The 15,982-nt window shown below is 47.2% G+C and overlaps 1 protein-coding gene; it reads left to right on the forward strand.

The window, feature by feature from the left end:
- LOC121641651 (gastrula zinc finger protein XlCGF57.1-like) overlaps positions 1-15,982 on the forward strand; it is a 46,342-nt gene that overhangs the window by 16,646 nt on the left and 13,714 nt on the right.

A 15,982-nucleotide genomic window follows, 5' to 3' on the forward strand; every position in this document is an offset into this window, starting at 1 on the left:
GCCCCACTCGAAGGGCGACAGAGGAGAGCCCCAGCAAGAGCCCCCCACAGTCTCGGGGCACAGGTCCCAGTGGGCCAAGGTCAGCAGCCGCCGGCCCCGCCAGGGACCGGCCACCCAGGGCAGCCCAAGCGAAGGGCCCAGGGCCCCAGGAGCCCAGAGGCGGCCGCCCCACCCCCCAAAGGCAGAGGGCCCGCAACATGCTCAGGAGGACCAGGCCCCCCCAGACAGCCACCTGGCGCAGGCCAGCACACACCCTGATGTTCCAGCCGCACACCCCGGGAACCAGGGTGCTATCGGCCCTCTCCCCCCACTCCCCACCTACTTCAATCTGTACCCCATATAACCCCATACTCACACCCTCCCCCGTGCCGCACCCACAATCACTCACCACCACACAGTCACGCCACACACAACTCACCCACCGTGCCCCGTGGGGGACACCCCAGGCGGACCAGCAGACAGCGAGCCCCAAGCACCCCCCCTTGACCCAACCCCCACAGAGCCAGCAGCCCACCAGCGCAGCTACCCCGGTACCCGGCCCCGGGGCAACCACCCCCACCGCCCGCCCCCCAGCCACACACAGGGGGAGCAGGGGTGTGAGAGGTCCCCAGTACCCTCCCCCTCCCCGCTCCTGACTGTTTATGTAGTGTGTGTTGTGTGCAATTAAAATTGAGGGGCAGTGACTGCAATGAGCTGGGAGCCGGGCCACCTAAGTGGCCCCGCCCGCCATGCCCCACATGCCATGCCCCCCAGGTGTTGTTTGTGTGTTGTGTTTCTTGTGTTTTGGTGTCTCGGTGCAATTAAAACTGAGATCCGTTCCACCCCGCGTGGCTCCACGCCTCCCAACTCCCTACGTGTGTGTGTGTGTGAGACAGAGAGAGCGGGAAGTGAGAGGGGTCCGGGGATGTACGTCCAGAGGGAAGCAAACTTCCCTCTGGATGATGAGCCTTTGGTGGCATTAGGCACCCCCGCTCCCCTGAAGGCCCCCCAGGGCAAGACAGGCCAGGAGAGGCCGCCCCCACGACCGGGCCATCCTGGGACCGCAGCCAGTGAGCCGCCACACACCCCAGAAAATACCCACCCTCCCACACCCCTAACGGGGAATGAGAGGATGGGGACAGACCCATGGCCCACCACCCCCAGGCCCGCCCAGCCCCCCCACGACCAGGGGTGTGAGAGGTCCCCAGTACCCTCCCCCTCCCCGCTCCTGACTGTTTATGTAGTGTGTGTTGTGTGCAATTAAAATTGAGGGGCAGTGACTGCAATGAGCTGGGAGCCAACCCTCCCACTCTCACTCCCCAGACACACCCCCACTCATCCTAACACATGCATACGCACGCACACAAACATACCCCCACATCCACACAAACACACACAACATACAAGCATCCCTGTTTCACACCCCAGCACCTCCCCCTATAATCCCCCGAATCCCACTCAGCCCTCCTTCAAACCCCTACACCCCCCCTGCCCCCAGGCCATACCCTGGGTCCCAGGGTGCCAACCAGGCACCAGGGCATGCACCAACCCACACCAGGGAGGCACATCCGGGCAGGCCCAGACCCCCGGCACATACGGAGCCCACCACCCCGGAGGGAGGAGGACCACCCCCGGGCACCAGAGCCCAGAACCCCCGCCCAGCCCGCCCCGGAATAGCCCGGCCGCCCAGCCCAGGACCGACGCCCACCAACCCAGGCACCACCAGTGGCCTCACCCCCCGCCACGAGGCGACTCCAACCGCTGGCCCCCACAGCTCCCGACGGGGCCAGGCCCAGAGCCACCCCTACCGCAGGGCAGCCCGGTCCCACACCACAGGCAACCACAAAGAACCCGCAACCACCAGTCACCCCCGGCCATTTCTCAAACCCCCATAGCAACGAGGTCACAGTCCTCCACCTACACTAAGTGATGGAACTAAGCACAGGGGACCAGAAGGAATGAGATTCAGCCAAATAGTTCTTTGAGGAGGCAGACATGGTCTCACTACTGATGTGGTCAACTAAGAGATTCCTAAACTGCTGAATACACAGATTATTTTTGTTTTTCCAGTTCACAAGGATAGTTTTCTTTGCGATGCATAATGCTGTGCGTATCATGTGTGCGGAGTTGATTGCCATATTAATGTCACCCAAGTCACCTAGTAGACATAGTGCGGGGATTGTAGGAATATTACATTTAAACCATGTTGACATGTCCACACATACCTGAAGCCAAAACCTGCGGACAGGTGTGCAGGACCACAAGGCATGGAGGTAGTTGTCTGGTGTGTTTTCATTGCAGTGTGTGCAGATGTTTGATTGTGACAGACCCATCCTGAACATCCTTTGTCCTGTATAATGAGTTCTATGCAGAATTTTGAATTGTATTAGTTGCATATTTGAATTTTTAGTAATTTTAAAGGTGTTTAAACATATTTGTGACCATTTATCTTTATTAAAGTTACTGGATAAGTCACCCTCCCACTTTGAAGTTGGAAGACAGATTGAGTCTTCTTGTTTGGATAATAGTCTATATGCTTTTGATAATAGCTTTGGGGCATTGAGATTCATGAATTCTGCCACCCTAATAGGTAGCTGTAAGTTTAATTGATTAATGGTATATTTTTTACATATAATAGATTTAAGCTGGTGATATTCTAAAAATGTTTTGCTACTGATTCCATATTGTGAAGTGAGAATATTAAATGATAAGAAGTTTCCATTTTCTATTACATGTTCTAACTGTTTTATTCCTTTATTTTCCCACTGAGTAAAATTGATAAGCTTTTTGTTTTGCAGGATGTCAGGGTTATTCCAGAGGGGTGTAAACTTACATGGAAAAAGTGAGGATTTGGTTATTTTTAGAAAATCCCACCAAGCCACTAAAGAGGAACTGATATTGATGCTTTTAAAACACTTATGTGTTTTGATGGTTGAGCTGATGAATGGTAGGTCAGAGATAAACACATCCTCACACAATGCTTGCTCTACATCTAACCATGATTTATCCAGACTGCTAGGTTTAAGCCATTTGGAGATATACTGCAGTTTGTTAGCTAAGAAAACATGATTAAAGTTGGGTAGCTCCAATCCGCCTCTATCTTTAGTCTGTTGTAAAGTTTTTAGACTGATACGTGATGGCTTATTTTTCCATAAAAATTTAGATATATGTGAGTCCAGTGACTTAAACCAACTGGAGGATGGTTTAGTGGGTATCATTGAAAACAGGTAGTTTACTTTAGATAGAACCATCATTTTAACTGTGGCAACCCTCCCCATGAGTGATATGGGTAAGTGCCTCCACCGTGAGAGATCATCCTCTATTGCTTTAAGTAGCTGGACATAATTTAGCTTTGTTAGTTCTGATAACCTGGGGGAAATGTTTATGCCTAGATATCTAATGTTTCCAGACTGTATTGTATTATTGGGTATATTTTGTAGGTCACAGTTGATGGGCATAATAATAGTCTTAGACCAGTTAATAGAGTAGTCAGATATTGATGAGAATGTGTTAATAAGTGTGATTGTCTGGGGGAGAGATGTTGGTGAGTTCTGGAGGAAAAGTAATACGTCATCAGCATAAAGACTTATCTTGTGTTCTATATTTTTTGGCATGGATTCCTTTAATCTCTTTATTTTGTCTTATGGCAGCAGCTAGGGGTTCAATAAAAATAGCAAAGAGTGATGGAGAAAGCGGGCAGCCCTGTCTGGTGCCTCTCTGCAAACAAACGCTTGGAGAAGTTTGATCATTGGTCTTCACACATGCATTTGGGTTGTTATATAATATTTTTATCCAATCTATGAAAGATGACCCACACCCAAATTTGTTTAACGTTGCAAATTAAAATTTCCAGTTTACTCGGTCAAATGCTTTTTCTGCATCTAAAGAAATGACTGTGGATTCCAGGTTATGTAGAGTAGAATAATCTATGATGTTAATTAATCTACGCATGTTAGTAGAGGAATGTCTACCTTTAATTAATCCTGTTTGGTCAGGATGTATTATTAGAGGGGTTATTTTTTCTATTCTTCTGGCCAAAGCTTTACTAATTATTTTGAGATCTACATTTATTAATGAAATTGGACGGTAACTGGATGGAAGTGTCGGGTCTTTACCTGGTTTTAATAGTAGAGTAATATTGGCTAGGTTCATATTTGAAGGTATTTTTTGTTTTTCCTTTATTTCTAATATCATATTGTAGAAAGTGGGTGCCAACGTTGTCCAGAATTCTTTGTAGAATTCTGCTGGGTAACCATCTGGACCTGGAGCTTTATTGTTGGGCATATGCTGGAGAGCTTCTTGGAGTTCGCCGACTGAAAGGGGGGAATCCAAGACCATTTTATTTTCATGTTTTAATTGTGGAAGATTGATGCTACTAAGAAATTTATCAATATAGTCATCTGTTGTAGTTAGTTGTGATGTATATAATGTTTTATAGAATTCCTTGAAAGTGTTATTTATCTTGTCAGGGTCATGGTTGATGTTTCCTTCTGGATCTCTGACAGAGGAGATGGTTGATTTCTCCTTGTTTGTTTTTAACTGATTAGCCAGGAACCTTCCAGATTTGTTGCCATGTTCGAAATTCTCCAAGCGAAGTCTTTGCACCAAGAACTGCGTCTTTTTATCTATTATTTCATTAAGTTCAAGTTTAGCTTTCCTTATAGCATTTAGTGTGTGTTCTTCTGGGGAGACATGGTAAGCATCCTCTAGAGATTTTATTCTGAGTTCTAACTCTGAAATTCTCAAAGTTTCCTTCTTTTTCTTATGAGAAGAAAAGGAAATAATTTTCCCTCTCATTACTGCTTTTCCTGCTTCCCAAAGAACACACGCTGAAGTCTCTGGCAAGTCATTGTTTTCTAGATATAAGGACCATTCTCTTTTGAAGTAGCTGATAAACTCAGGATCTTTAAGTAATGACGTATTAAATCTCCAGTTTCTAGTTGCTGGTTTATTGCTCTTACTTCTCAGAGTGAATGATACTGGTGCGTGATCACTAATGCTAATAGGATGGATTCTGATTTCTGACATGTCATTCATCAGCGAGCTGCTAGTTAAGAAATAATCTAATCTAGAATAGGAATGGTGAACTGAAGAGAAGAAGGTGTATTCTCTTAGTGTGGGATGGTGAGAGCGCCAAGCATCACAGAGACCAAAATCCTTCATGTACTGTTTTACAGTTTCTGAGGATTTCCAGACTCGATGAGCTCCTGTGGTACTTTGTTTTTCCAGTATAATGTTAAAATCACCTCCTATAATTAATGTGTTATCTGAGTGACCATAGAGTGAGGCGAAGAGGGAGTGAAAGAAGGAGGGATCATCTACATTTGGACCATATATATTTGCAATACATAACTTAACATTTTTAATAGATAATGTAACTATTATAAATCTGCCTTCTGGATCTATGATTGTATTATCTATATCAAAATTTAACCTTCTATTAATAAGAGTTGCTACTCCTCTCTGCCTAGAATTATAACAAGCTGAAAACACGTGTGGAAACTGGGTTGTTGAGAGAAGATCTATTGTTGAGGTTGATAAATGAGTCTCTTGGAGTAATATTATATCTGCTTTCATTTCTTGCAAACGATTAAAAATTTTTAACCTCTTTTCCCTTGTGCCAGCTCCATGCACATTCCAAGTAACAAATGTGAGTTCATTCATGAACAAACCACAGAAATGAGGGCTATATGCATATTACTGAAGCGTGTGTGCGTGCATCCCACTGCTTCTCCGCGTGCATTTGTATGTGCCAGCTGGTTGTGACAGAGATGTATGTGCGCTTGTGCTGTTCTGTGTGTGTTCCTGTGAATCATGAAAAGTGCTGATGTGTATATAATATAATGACAAGTGTTACCGTTAACCGTTAAAGGGTCGGAGAGAAGAAGTGTAAAGAGTGAAAAGAGCGACAGTGCCAAAGGAAAAAAGTAATTTAAAAAACGCATCTGTACTGAGAGCAGTGTAGTGGAGACGGGCAGTGGATTTACTGTTAACTAAATGATCTTTTATGGCAGTTTTATGGATATAACATGATCTAGTGAGAAAACAGGAAAATTAAAGCACATACCAAGTCAGTAGAGCCACGGAGTGATGTCCTGGTCGCGGTACAGCTGTCCATTGATAAATAATTTATCCACCGCGATGACAGCGCGAGCGCCATTAGCAATAGATTTCCTCCTGATGGGAAACAGGACTCTTCGTCGGTCCAGAATCTCTCTCGGATATTGGTCGTTTACTCCGAAGTTCGTTCCCTTCAGTTTGCGGCCCTGGTTCTTCACCTGCTCCTTCTGTTTGAAGCTGACGAACTTCGCTACAATGGGTCTTGGTCTGCTGGACCCGGGTTTCCTCCCGCCGAGCCGATGGACTCTGTGAAAGGAGATGTTTTGCACCGTTTCCTCCGGGAGCTTCAGGTGGGTTTTGATGAAGTTTTTCACCGTGGTCTCGGGGTCCTCCTCCGTCTGCTCTGGAATCCCTGCAAACACTAGGTTCTCTCTCATGCTCCGCGCCTGCAGATCGATCACCGTTTCCTTCATCTTCTTATTTTCCTCCGAGAGACGGGTCAAGCCCTCGGTGAGGGATTTTACCGACTCTCTGAGACCAGCATTTTCTACAGCCAGAGTTTCCACCTGCTTCTGGCTGAATTCTAGTGATTCACGTAGCGCCTGGAATTCCTTGTGGAGAATTTCTACCAGACTCAAACGCGCATCAAAACTACTGAGTTTCTTATCTATAGAGATCAGAACATCTGTTGAGTCGTTCCCCGGTGGTGAAATAGCTCCAGGTGAATCCTCATTTCGCTGTCTCTTGGACTTGGATGAGTTGGAGGGGGTGGACGTGTTGTTCGGTTTCCCCATGACGATTCTGTCGTAACAACGATCTATAAAATCTGTCAGGCTGGCCAAATCCTCCCCGCTGTGCTCCAGAGTGTACCTTTTAAAGACACTATTTTCCTACTTTAAAGAATATTTTGATTAGGTTGGCACAAAATACAATCGAATGAAAGTATAAATGTTTGGGCGCGCCTAGTTTGAATCTGCCGTCTCCCCCGGAACTACGTCACCTACAGCATTAGCGTCACTTACCTGCCACCAAAGAGTTTCCTGGGGACTTTCTGGCTTTTCTACAGAGTTAAAATGTGTTTTCACCTAAAACATTACACAAAGATAAAGTGTACATTCACATTTTCAAATGTTTTTTATGTTTTTTTTTATTCTTGCTGATATTTTAATGGATATTTAAAGACTCTGTTTTTGTAGCATGCAAGCGGACAATAAAATATTATTTCATCTTATATTTGTTTTGGTATTTTTATGCAGAAGGATGTCTATCCAGACAAGGAGGGTGCATTTTATTAGGGCACCATCAAAAATACAGGCAACGAATGCATAAGTCAGAACCCGGGTTCAGACTGGTTTCATTCTCACAGGACTGCTGCTTTTATATAGTTCAGGGTTTGGCTAATCCTTGCCCCTTAATGTTTATGCATCCATTAATTTTCACATCTACCAACAGAATCAGTCAGTGGCGTGCACAGATACACACCAGGTGGTGCGAGAGCACTTGACCTTTGCCCTCTGGACCAAGCAAGTGGCCTTATCAAAGTTATTTTAAAGCAAGTGGAGCGCACCATCAGAGCATGAGATGTTCACCTCTGCTCCGTGACCAGGCTAAAAATACAACATGCAAAGCTGCCACCGATCCCCTGGCCTACAGTCAGATATTAATGCCTATAATAAAGATTATGAACAAAAACAAAAAATACAAAGTTAACAGGGCTGTAACCTGTTGTACACTTCTAATTCAAACCCAAACTACACTTAATGAAACTAATTTAATTTTTTTCTTCACTAGTTCCAGGCTGTTAATGTTTTCTGAAAAGATAAATTTTAAAGGTCCCATATTATACACTTTATTCCCAATCTGAGACCATTCATTAATATCTAAATGAAATATTTCCGCCATGGTATGGACAAATCGACCCTCAGTTTGAGTGCAGCGGCTTCTCTTCACCTCCCTCTTTTTAGCAGCTTCAGAAATGTGCCGTTTATGGTGGGCGGAACCCTGGTGGAGCAGCTCAGCTGTTGGCTCCGCCCATCGCATCGCCCGTCATGAGGTGATTGACAGGTTAGGCCTTAGCGGTAACTAGACGCTGATTACAGCGTAGTGAAGGATAAACAAACGCCGGAACACCGGAACCCATTCCTGAAGCCCCCATTACCGACCCAAACCGTGACGCACGGAGAACACAGCTAGCTACGCTCATCAATCTGATGCACAATGGCACCGGATACAAACAGTAGAAACAGTGACTTGGCTACATTTACAACAGTGCTAATATATTTTCAAGCTATCAGACTAATAAGGCCGAAACGATAAAATAACTTCCAGCTCTTACCTCTCCAGCTGTGTCACGGACAGTTGGTATTGAACCTGGCTTCAGCTTCAAACGGTTGGCGAAGCCTGCTTTCCATGCCCCCATGTTGTGGAAACAGTCCTCTTTGAAATGCTGGCCACAGACATGCAAAACCTTTGGAAGTTTTCCGGGTACATTTCCTCCAAAAATAAAATTAATCCACTCAGTCCTCGTGGGTTCAGTGGATGGAAGTAAAAAAACGTTTTCGTGTTCATTTATGCAGCCACAAACAGAACAGTGCTTCTGTCGCTTAGCCATGTCCGCTAACGAGGGTTGCCGAAAAGGATAAACACTGGGCGCTAGGTGATTTTTAGAGGGCGGGCTTTGAGAGCCGGTAAGCGGGTCCATCGCTCTGTGGGGAGTGGTTATTGTCCCTTATGACGTCTTAACGTACAGGCTTTCAAACTCGCTCAATTCAGCGCTTACTTCCCTAGAGGTGGAGCAGGGGGGAGAGAGAGCGCCTGAAAGAGTTTCACACTTACGGGTCTCCTACACATGCGGGGGGACCAGTATGACTGTTCCAAAACCATTAAAAAGTGAATTTTGCATAATATGGGACCTTTAAATGTTTGTTAAATGTTTTCTACATTTTCATTAAATTCATTAGTTCAGTAAATGTAAACATGACAAAGTACTTGTACTTTGCACTTAAACATGGGGGTGTCTTTATTTATAGATTATTTGTTAGTTTTTGTCCTACTTGAAATGGAAATGGGCGGGTGGAGAGCCTGACGCTGTCGTTCAACCTGGGCCCCGTTTCAGAAAGCAGGTTTAGTGAAAACTCTGAGATTGACAGCTCGGAGTTGGTCAACCCAGAGTTGCGCTTTAAACTTCAGAGTTTGTTTAACCCACTTTCTAAGTTTTCCAGGTGAGTGGAATTCGAGTGTTAAACAGCATGTGATTGGCACATTAAAAGATATATAAAATATATAAGCTAATTGGTGGTTTCGTGGAAACTAAGAGAGGTACTGCTGTTCTGTGTTTGTGTGTGTGTGTGTGTGTGTGTGTGTGTGTGTGTGTGTGTGTGTGTGTGTGTGTGTGTGTGTGTGTGTGTGTGTGTGTGTGTGTGTGTGTATGTGTGTGTGTGCATTCTCGTAGAAGAGAATTCGCCTTGTGGACTGAGAATCAGGCAAGGGAATTTAAAAACAGGCATCCTTGGTTAAAGTGGAGAAAGTTAGGTAAATGTTGGACTAAAGCTGGTAGGAACTATTTAAATGTACTGAGTTAATGCTATATTTGAATGTTATTGTAGTTAAATAAAAACAAAGAAAATTCATAGTCATCTTAAATATTCATTAATTAGGACACCTTGTACACCATCAAATAAATAACTTGTGTATTATGTATAGCTGTCTCATTATTAAAGCTATTCCAAGAGTGAAATATTTGCCTGTATAGTTTTTCATGAATTTTTATTTATATACATTTGTCTTGTTCTGTCAGTGGCTGTTGAGTGCTTTATGTCACAGGTGGTGACGTGGGCCCCGATAAGGGCCACCGCCTCTTTTCGGGTCAGGGAGGAGCAGAGTTAAAAAGCCACAATAAAAGTAAAAAGATATTAAAATAGTGTATTCGTATAAAAAGGTTTGCCATCTCCCAGTCTCCGAAATGTTCACGTCTTGGGCCTTCAAGTCCTCCATAGAGTGTCCAGGCATGTAGCTTCTGGCAGAGTTCTGGGCGGGATGTTGCCGACACTTCCTATGTGTCTACACGCCTCTTCTTCATCGTAGGGCCTTGCCCACTGATATGGGAATATCTAATTTGTGTCCTAAAATGCCCACTTTCATGCTATTATATTATATAACTGCTTGTTTTGTCCCAAGTGACCACCTGTATACTGTTTTTGTTATATTATTCTGCTTGTTTTGGTGCCTGTGTAACTGCCTATCTTTGGAAGGGTGAGAAAAGGGTGTCTTGTAAATATGTTTACAAGACAGGATCTCAGGACTCATCCTCGCCTGTGGGAAAGGACCGGCCATCCTCTCTCTCATGCGATGTTGTGTTTTTTCTAAATAAGTATAAAGACGGGGAAATCCCACATCTCGGTAGAGTCTGCTGCGGGTTACGTATACGAACGCCCAGCCGGGGTTTTCTAAGCCACTCTACCGGGATTGTTGGCTCTCCAGTCCGTGTCAAAGGTAGGTCAAGCTATGCTATGCTTATAAGGCTGAACCCATTGAGATGTAATGATGAGTGTCATGAGCTGCGGGGAATAAACCTGACACATTTATTCTAGCACTCTGACTTTGTGTGTTTCATCTGCCGACCACCACGAACCTCTAAAATCACACATTACACCCACCAACGACCTGAAAAAGAAAAGGGAACACACATGGCAGTCATCTGTTTCTCTGGACGATATCCCCACCCCTTTCCGCCTGCCCAACAGGCGATACCTCACTTCAAGACAGGACACATGACAGGGAAATGTATTTACGCTTTTCCCGGGCCGACACGGTGTTCCTGCGACCCGGGGCTGAGTAGCTGCGTCATGGGTTTCGGGTCGGCTGTAGCGCTTCTCCATGCAATCCGCCCGCCATTCCTCTGGAAGTCCCGCGGCACCTCGTGTTCTCAGGCGCCTTCGCTTCTCTGTGGTCCCACCTGGTCCCTATTTCCCTGGCACCTTGCGGAGTGCAAGGTGTGGTCTCGATCCTCCGGTTCTAGCTGCTTGTGGTTTTGGCCAGCCATGTTCTCGGCCGCTGCCTCCGATCACAGTCGTCTCTCTCTCCCAGCAGCGTCCCTTTTCTCCTTTTCACCATGCTTCACTCTGCGGGCTCTGCCTAAATCCTCTCAGGTTTCCCGTGGTGCGGGACTGGGCTGCTCTGCGGTGGGGGTGGCTCTGGGTCTGGCCCTGTCGGGGGCTGTGGGGGCCAGCGGTTGGGGTCACTTCCTGGCGGGGGGTGAGGCCACTGGTGGTGCTTGGGTCAGTGGGCGTCGATCCTGGGCCGGGCAGCTGGGTTATTCCGGGGCGGGCTGGGTGGGGGTTCTGGTCTCTGGTGCCTGGGGGTGGTCCCCCCTCCCTCCGAGGTGGTGGGGTCCGTATATGCCGGGGGTCTGGGCCTGCCCGGATGTGCTGCCCAGGGTATGGCCCAGGGGCAGGAGGGGTGTAAGGGTTTGAAGGGGGGCTGAGTGAGATTCGGGGAATTATAGGGGGAGGTGCTGGGGTGTGAGACAGGGATGTTTGTATGTTGTGTGTGTGTGTCTATGCTTTGGATGATGTTTATGTGGGTGTGGGGGTATGTTTGTGTGTGCGTATGCATGGGCTAGGATGAGTGGGAGTGTGCAAGATCATAGGTGAGTAGGTGGGGTGGAGAGGGATGACATAACCCTGTTGGGTGACCTGAGGGTGGTGCGCTGTGGATCTGGGCTCTCCTGCTAATCTCCTTCCGCTCCTCACCTTCCCTCCCGGGTGTCTGGTGAATGGGTGTGTTTTGGGGTCGGTGGCAGCTCTTTGGCTGTGGTCCCTGTATGGCCCGGTCGTGGGGAGTGGCCTCTCCTGGTCTGTCTTGCCCTGGGGGACCTCCTGGGGAGCAGGGGTTGCCTACTGCCTCTAGAGGCTCAACATCCAGAGGGAAGTTTGCTTCCTCTGGAAGCTGTCCTCTGGTCTGCCTGTGGTGTCCCCCACGGGGCATGGTGGGTGGATTATGTGTGACGTGACTGTGATAGTGACTGCTTGTGGGTACGGCACAGGGGAGGGTGTGAGTGTGGGGTTATATCGGGTGCAGATTGGAGTAGGTGGAGGGAGGGGAGAGGGGGTCGATGGTGCCCTGGTTTTCCGGGGTGTGTGGGTGGAACATCGGAGTGTGTGCTGGCCTGCGCCAGGTGGCTGTGTGGGGGGGCCTGGTCCTCCTACGCATGGTGCGGGCCCTCTGCCTTTGGGGGGTGGGGGGGTTGGGGGGCTGCCTCTTGGCTCCTGGGGCCCTGAGCCCTTTGCTTTGGCTGCCCTGTGGGGCCGGTCCCTGGCGGGGCCGGCGGATGCCGATCTTGGCCCACTGGGACCTGTGCCCCAGGACCGTGGGGGTCTCTTGCTGGGGCTCTCCTCTGTCGCCCTTCGGGTGGAGCCGGAGTCGTCTTCGTGGTGGGGTAGCTTGGGTTAGTGCTCCGGGGCTGCTGTTGAGGGTCCGGGTCTCTGGGTTGCCCTGGTCTGCCTCTGACCTCCATAGAGGCGTGGTTGCATTTGCACCATCTCACTCACCACTCTTCATCACTGATCACTCCTTTTTCCTCATCCTCTGCATGCTGACACAGTCACTGAGTTGTCCAGTGGGTTTATATACTAAGAGATTATTCTTCTTTTTATTTTTCCTGTGAGTTAGTATCTGGTCATTGTTATGCTACTTTCATGATATGTCTCTGTAATGTCTCCATTTATTGGCCCAACACAAGATGTTTTATCATTGAGGAAACCGAGTGATAAAGAGTTTCAGGTGTTTATGTTTTATTTTTACGTCCCATTCTTGTTTCAAATAAAAAGTCTAATTAAATATCCATATTCATTGTATATAAATATAGATAAAATAATATACCCAGATGAGCTGCTCGTCTGGGCTGCCATCCACACTGGCCTCCCTACAGTGAAGACAGATGTTTGTCAGGTCATCTGTCAAAATATTGCTAAATTATTTTCAAACAGGGTAATGACCACATCAGCTTTCATTTGCAGCACAATCTCAGCAATGACAACTAGTGCACTCATAAATGTTTTCAAACTGATTGAAAAACAATGTAGTCACCTACTAACATTTAAAATGTGTGTGTACTCAGAGTTAAGTAAAAAGAGTCATTTTTTATGAACCACATGGCAAAAACACCACAGGACGTGCTGTCTGGTTGGTGGGGATGGGGCACTGTGTCGCATTGCCACCTTGACACATGCACCACTTTTTTCCTCATGAGAATCCTAACGTAGTTAAAACATGCAGAGTAACATGCAATAAACAAACCTATTAAGTTATTAAAGGCAATCAAGAGCACAATGATAAAATTGAGATACTGTAGTATGTGGTACACGGATCGTGGTGGCCCGTAACCCGCCGCAGCTGTAGTCCTTTAGCTGGAGACTCTGTGTCAAACCAGCTTACAAGGTGGAATGGTCCGGGCCTTCGTTGAGAGCAACAGCGAGGCCGCTCAGAAATAAAACAATCACTGTAAAACACACAAAGCAAAGCAGCAGCAATCAGGGAGACGATCAACAGCCGTGATAATCAACTGTAGCTCATCCAGCAACGTGCACCGCAGCAGCCAATATCAGCAGGACGGCTATGTTGTTGGAAACCATCTGATTAATCCCCCTAAGGAAATAAACATCATAAATGTCCCATACAGACAGGAAACGTGCCCACAAGCCGTGGATTGACCTACCAGGAAGAAAGGGTTAGCCACAGAAAGGAGTCTTCAGATGCAGGGAGTAGCACAGATCCTTAAGGAACTCTGGGCAGACCTCATCCACCACCGGGGCCTTGCCACCGAGGAGCTTTTTAACCACCTCAGCGACCTCAGCCCTAGAGATGAGAGACCCAGCACCACTAACCCCAGGCTCTGCTTCCTTATTGGAAGACGTGTTGGTGGGATTGAGAGGGTCTTCGAAGTATTCTCTCCACCACCTCACAACGTCCCGAGTCGAGGTCAGCAGCCCCCCATCCCCACTGTACACAGTGTTGACGGAGCACTGCTTTCCCCTCCTGAGCCCCCGGATGGTGGACCAGAATCTCCTTGAAGCAGTCCGGAAGTCATTCTCCATGGCCTCTCCAAACTCCTCCCGTGCCCAAGCTTTTGCTTTAGCGACCGCCGAAGCTGCGCTCCGCTTAGCCCGCCGATACCCATCAGCTGCCTCTGGAGTCCCACAGGCCAAAAGGGCCCGATAGGACTCCTTTTTTTTTTTTTTTAGCTTTATCCCTTACTGCCGGAGTCCACCAATGAGGTACTCTGAACTGCTACTTGGTGCATATGCACAAACAACGGTCAGGACCCATCCTCCTACCCAAAGGCGGAGGGAGGCTACCCTTTCGTCCACTGGGGTAAACTCCAACGTACAAGCGCCAAGTTGGGGGGCAATGAGCATGCCCACACCTGCTCGGCACCTCTCACCAGGAGCAACGCCAGAATGGAAGAGGATCCAGCCCCTCTCAAGGACAGTGGTTCCAGAGCCCAAGCCATGCATTGAGGTGAGTCCAACTATATCTAGTTGGAACCGTTCAACCTCGCGCACCAGCTCAGGCTCCTTCCCTGCCAGAGAGGTGACATTCCACATTCCTAGAGCTAGCTTTTGCAGCCGAGGATCAGACTGCCAGGGTCACCGCCTCTGGCAGCCGCCCAGCTCACACTGCACCCGTCCCCTATGGCCCCTTCTGCAGGTGGTGAGCCCAAGAGAGGGGAGGCCCATGTCACCCTTTCGGGCTGAGCCCCATGTGCAAAGGCCCGGCCACCAAGTGCTCGCCTCCGTGCCCCACCTCCAGGCCTGGCTCCAGAGTAGGGGCCCCGGTGACCCACGTCCAGGCAAGGGAAACCTTGGTCCTTGCTTTCTCCTCATCATAGGGGTGATTTGAGCAGCACTTCGTCTGGTCCCTCCCCTAGACACCTGTTTGCCATGAGTGACCCTACCAGGGGCATGAGCCCCCGACATCATAGTCACTAGGATCATCAGGATGCACAAACTCCACCACAATAAGGTGGTGGCTCTGGGAGGAATTCTTTCAGTGTTTCCTTCTCATTTTGAGAGAAAAGATCCTAAAACAAGAGAAACTAAAAAAAGAATTGAACAGAGTGGCAGTGTATATGGTTTAGCTGTTGGCAGCAGCTGTGGTAGAGCAGGTTGTCCAGTAAGTAGAAGGTTGCTAGTTCATCTTCCACTTCATCCTGCTCATTCAGGTAAATGAATGTTTGGTGGTGGTCTGAGAAGTTGTTGGCAGGGATTGGTGCTCCCTCTACCTCTGCAACAGGGGATTTGTTAGGTTTTTCTAATGAAACTATTAATATTCTTGAATTGAGAAGAATCATCTTGTTTTAAGATCTTTTTCTGACAAAGTGAAAAAGAAACAACATTGAAAAGAAGCATTAACGTGATCGTTTTGAGGGTTTTTCCACTTAATGACGGAGGTGAAATGAATGTTTTACAACTTGTTTTAAGATATTTCTAACTTGTCTAAAGTCCAGATATGTTTCTTATTTCAGTACATCTTAGCAAGTGTAATTATTTTACTGCACTGCAGATTATTTACTGGATAATAGTGTGGAAGTAATTTTAATGCATATGGTAATCAGTCATATTTACTCATTTATTAATCACACATGTAATCATTCTTTTATTCATATAATACATTTATTTATTTATTACCCTCAATTACATTTCATTGTGCGTATTTTCCTTATATAGAACACTGAAGTTGTTCTGTTGGGTTATTGTGCAGGGTTGTGTGAGGTCAGGCTGACCACTTTCCTTCCAGACTCTTGATAAGGGAAAAGTTGAGACTGGTGGGCACCTGCTAGATAGAAACAGTTGTTTAGAAATAACAGCCTGTTTGAGCAAGACGGTAGGAGAGCGGCGCCTTCTAGTCTTCCTTCTCCTATTATACGTTTAGAAACTGGCCTGCA

The sequence above is a fragment of the Melanotaenia boesemani genome, chromosome 6 (genome assembly GCF_017639745.1).
Source record: "Melanotaenia boesemani isolate fMelBoe1 chromosome 6, fMelBoe1.pri, whole genome shotgun sequence".
NCBI lineage: Eukaryota > Metazoa > Chordata > Actinopteri > Atheriniformes > Melanotaeniidae > Melanotaenia > Melanotaenia boesemani.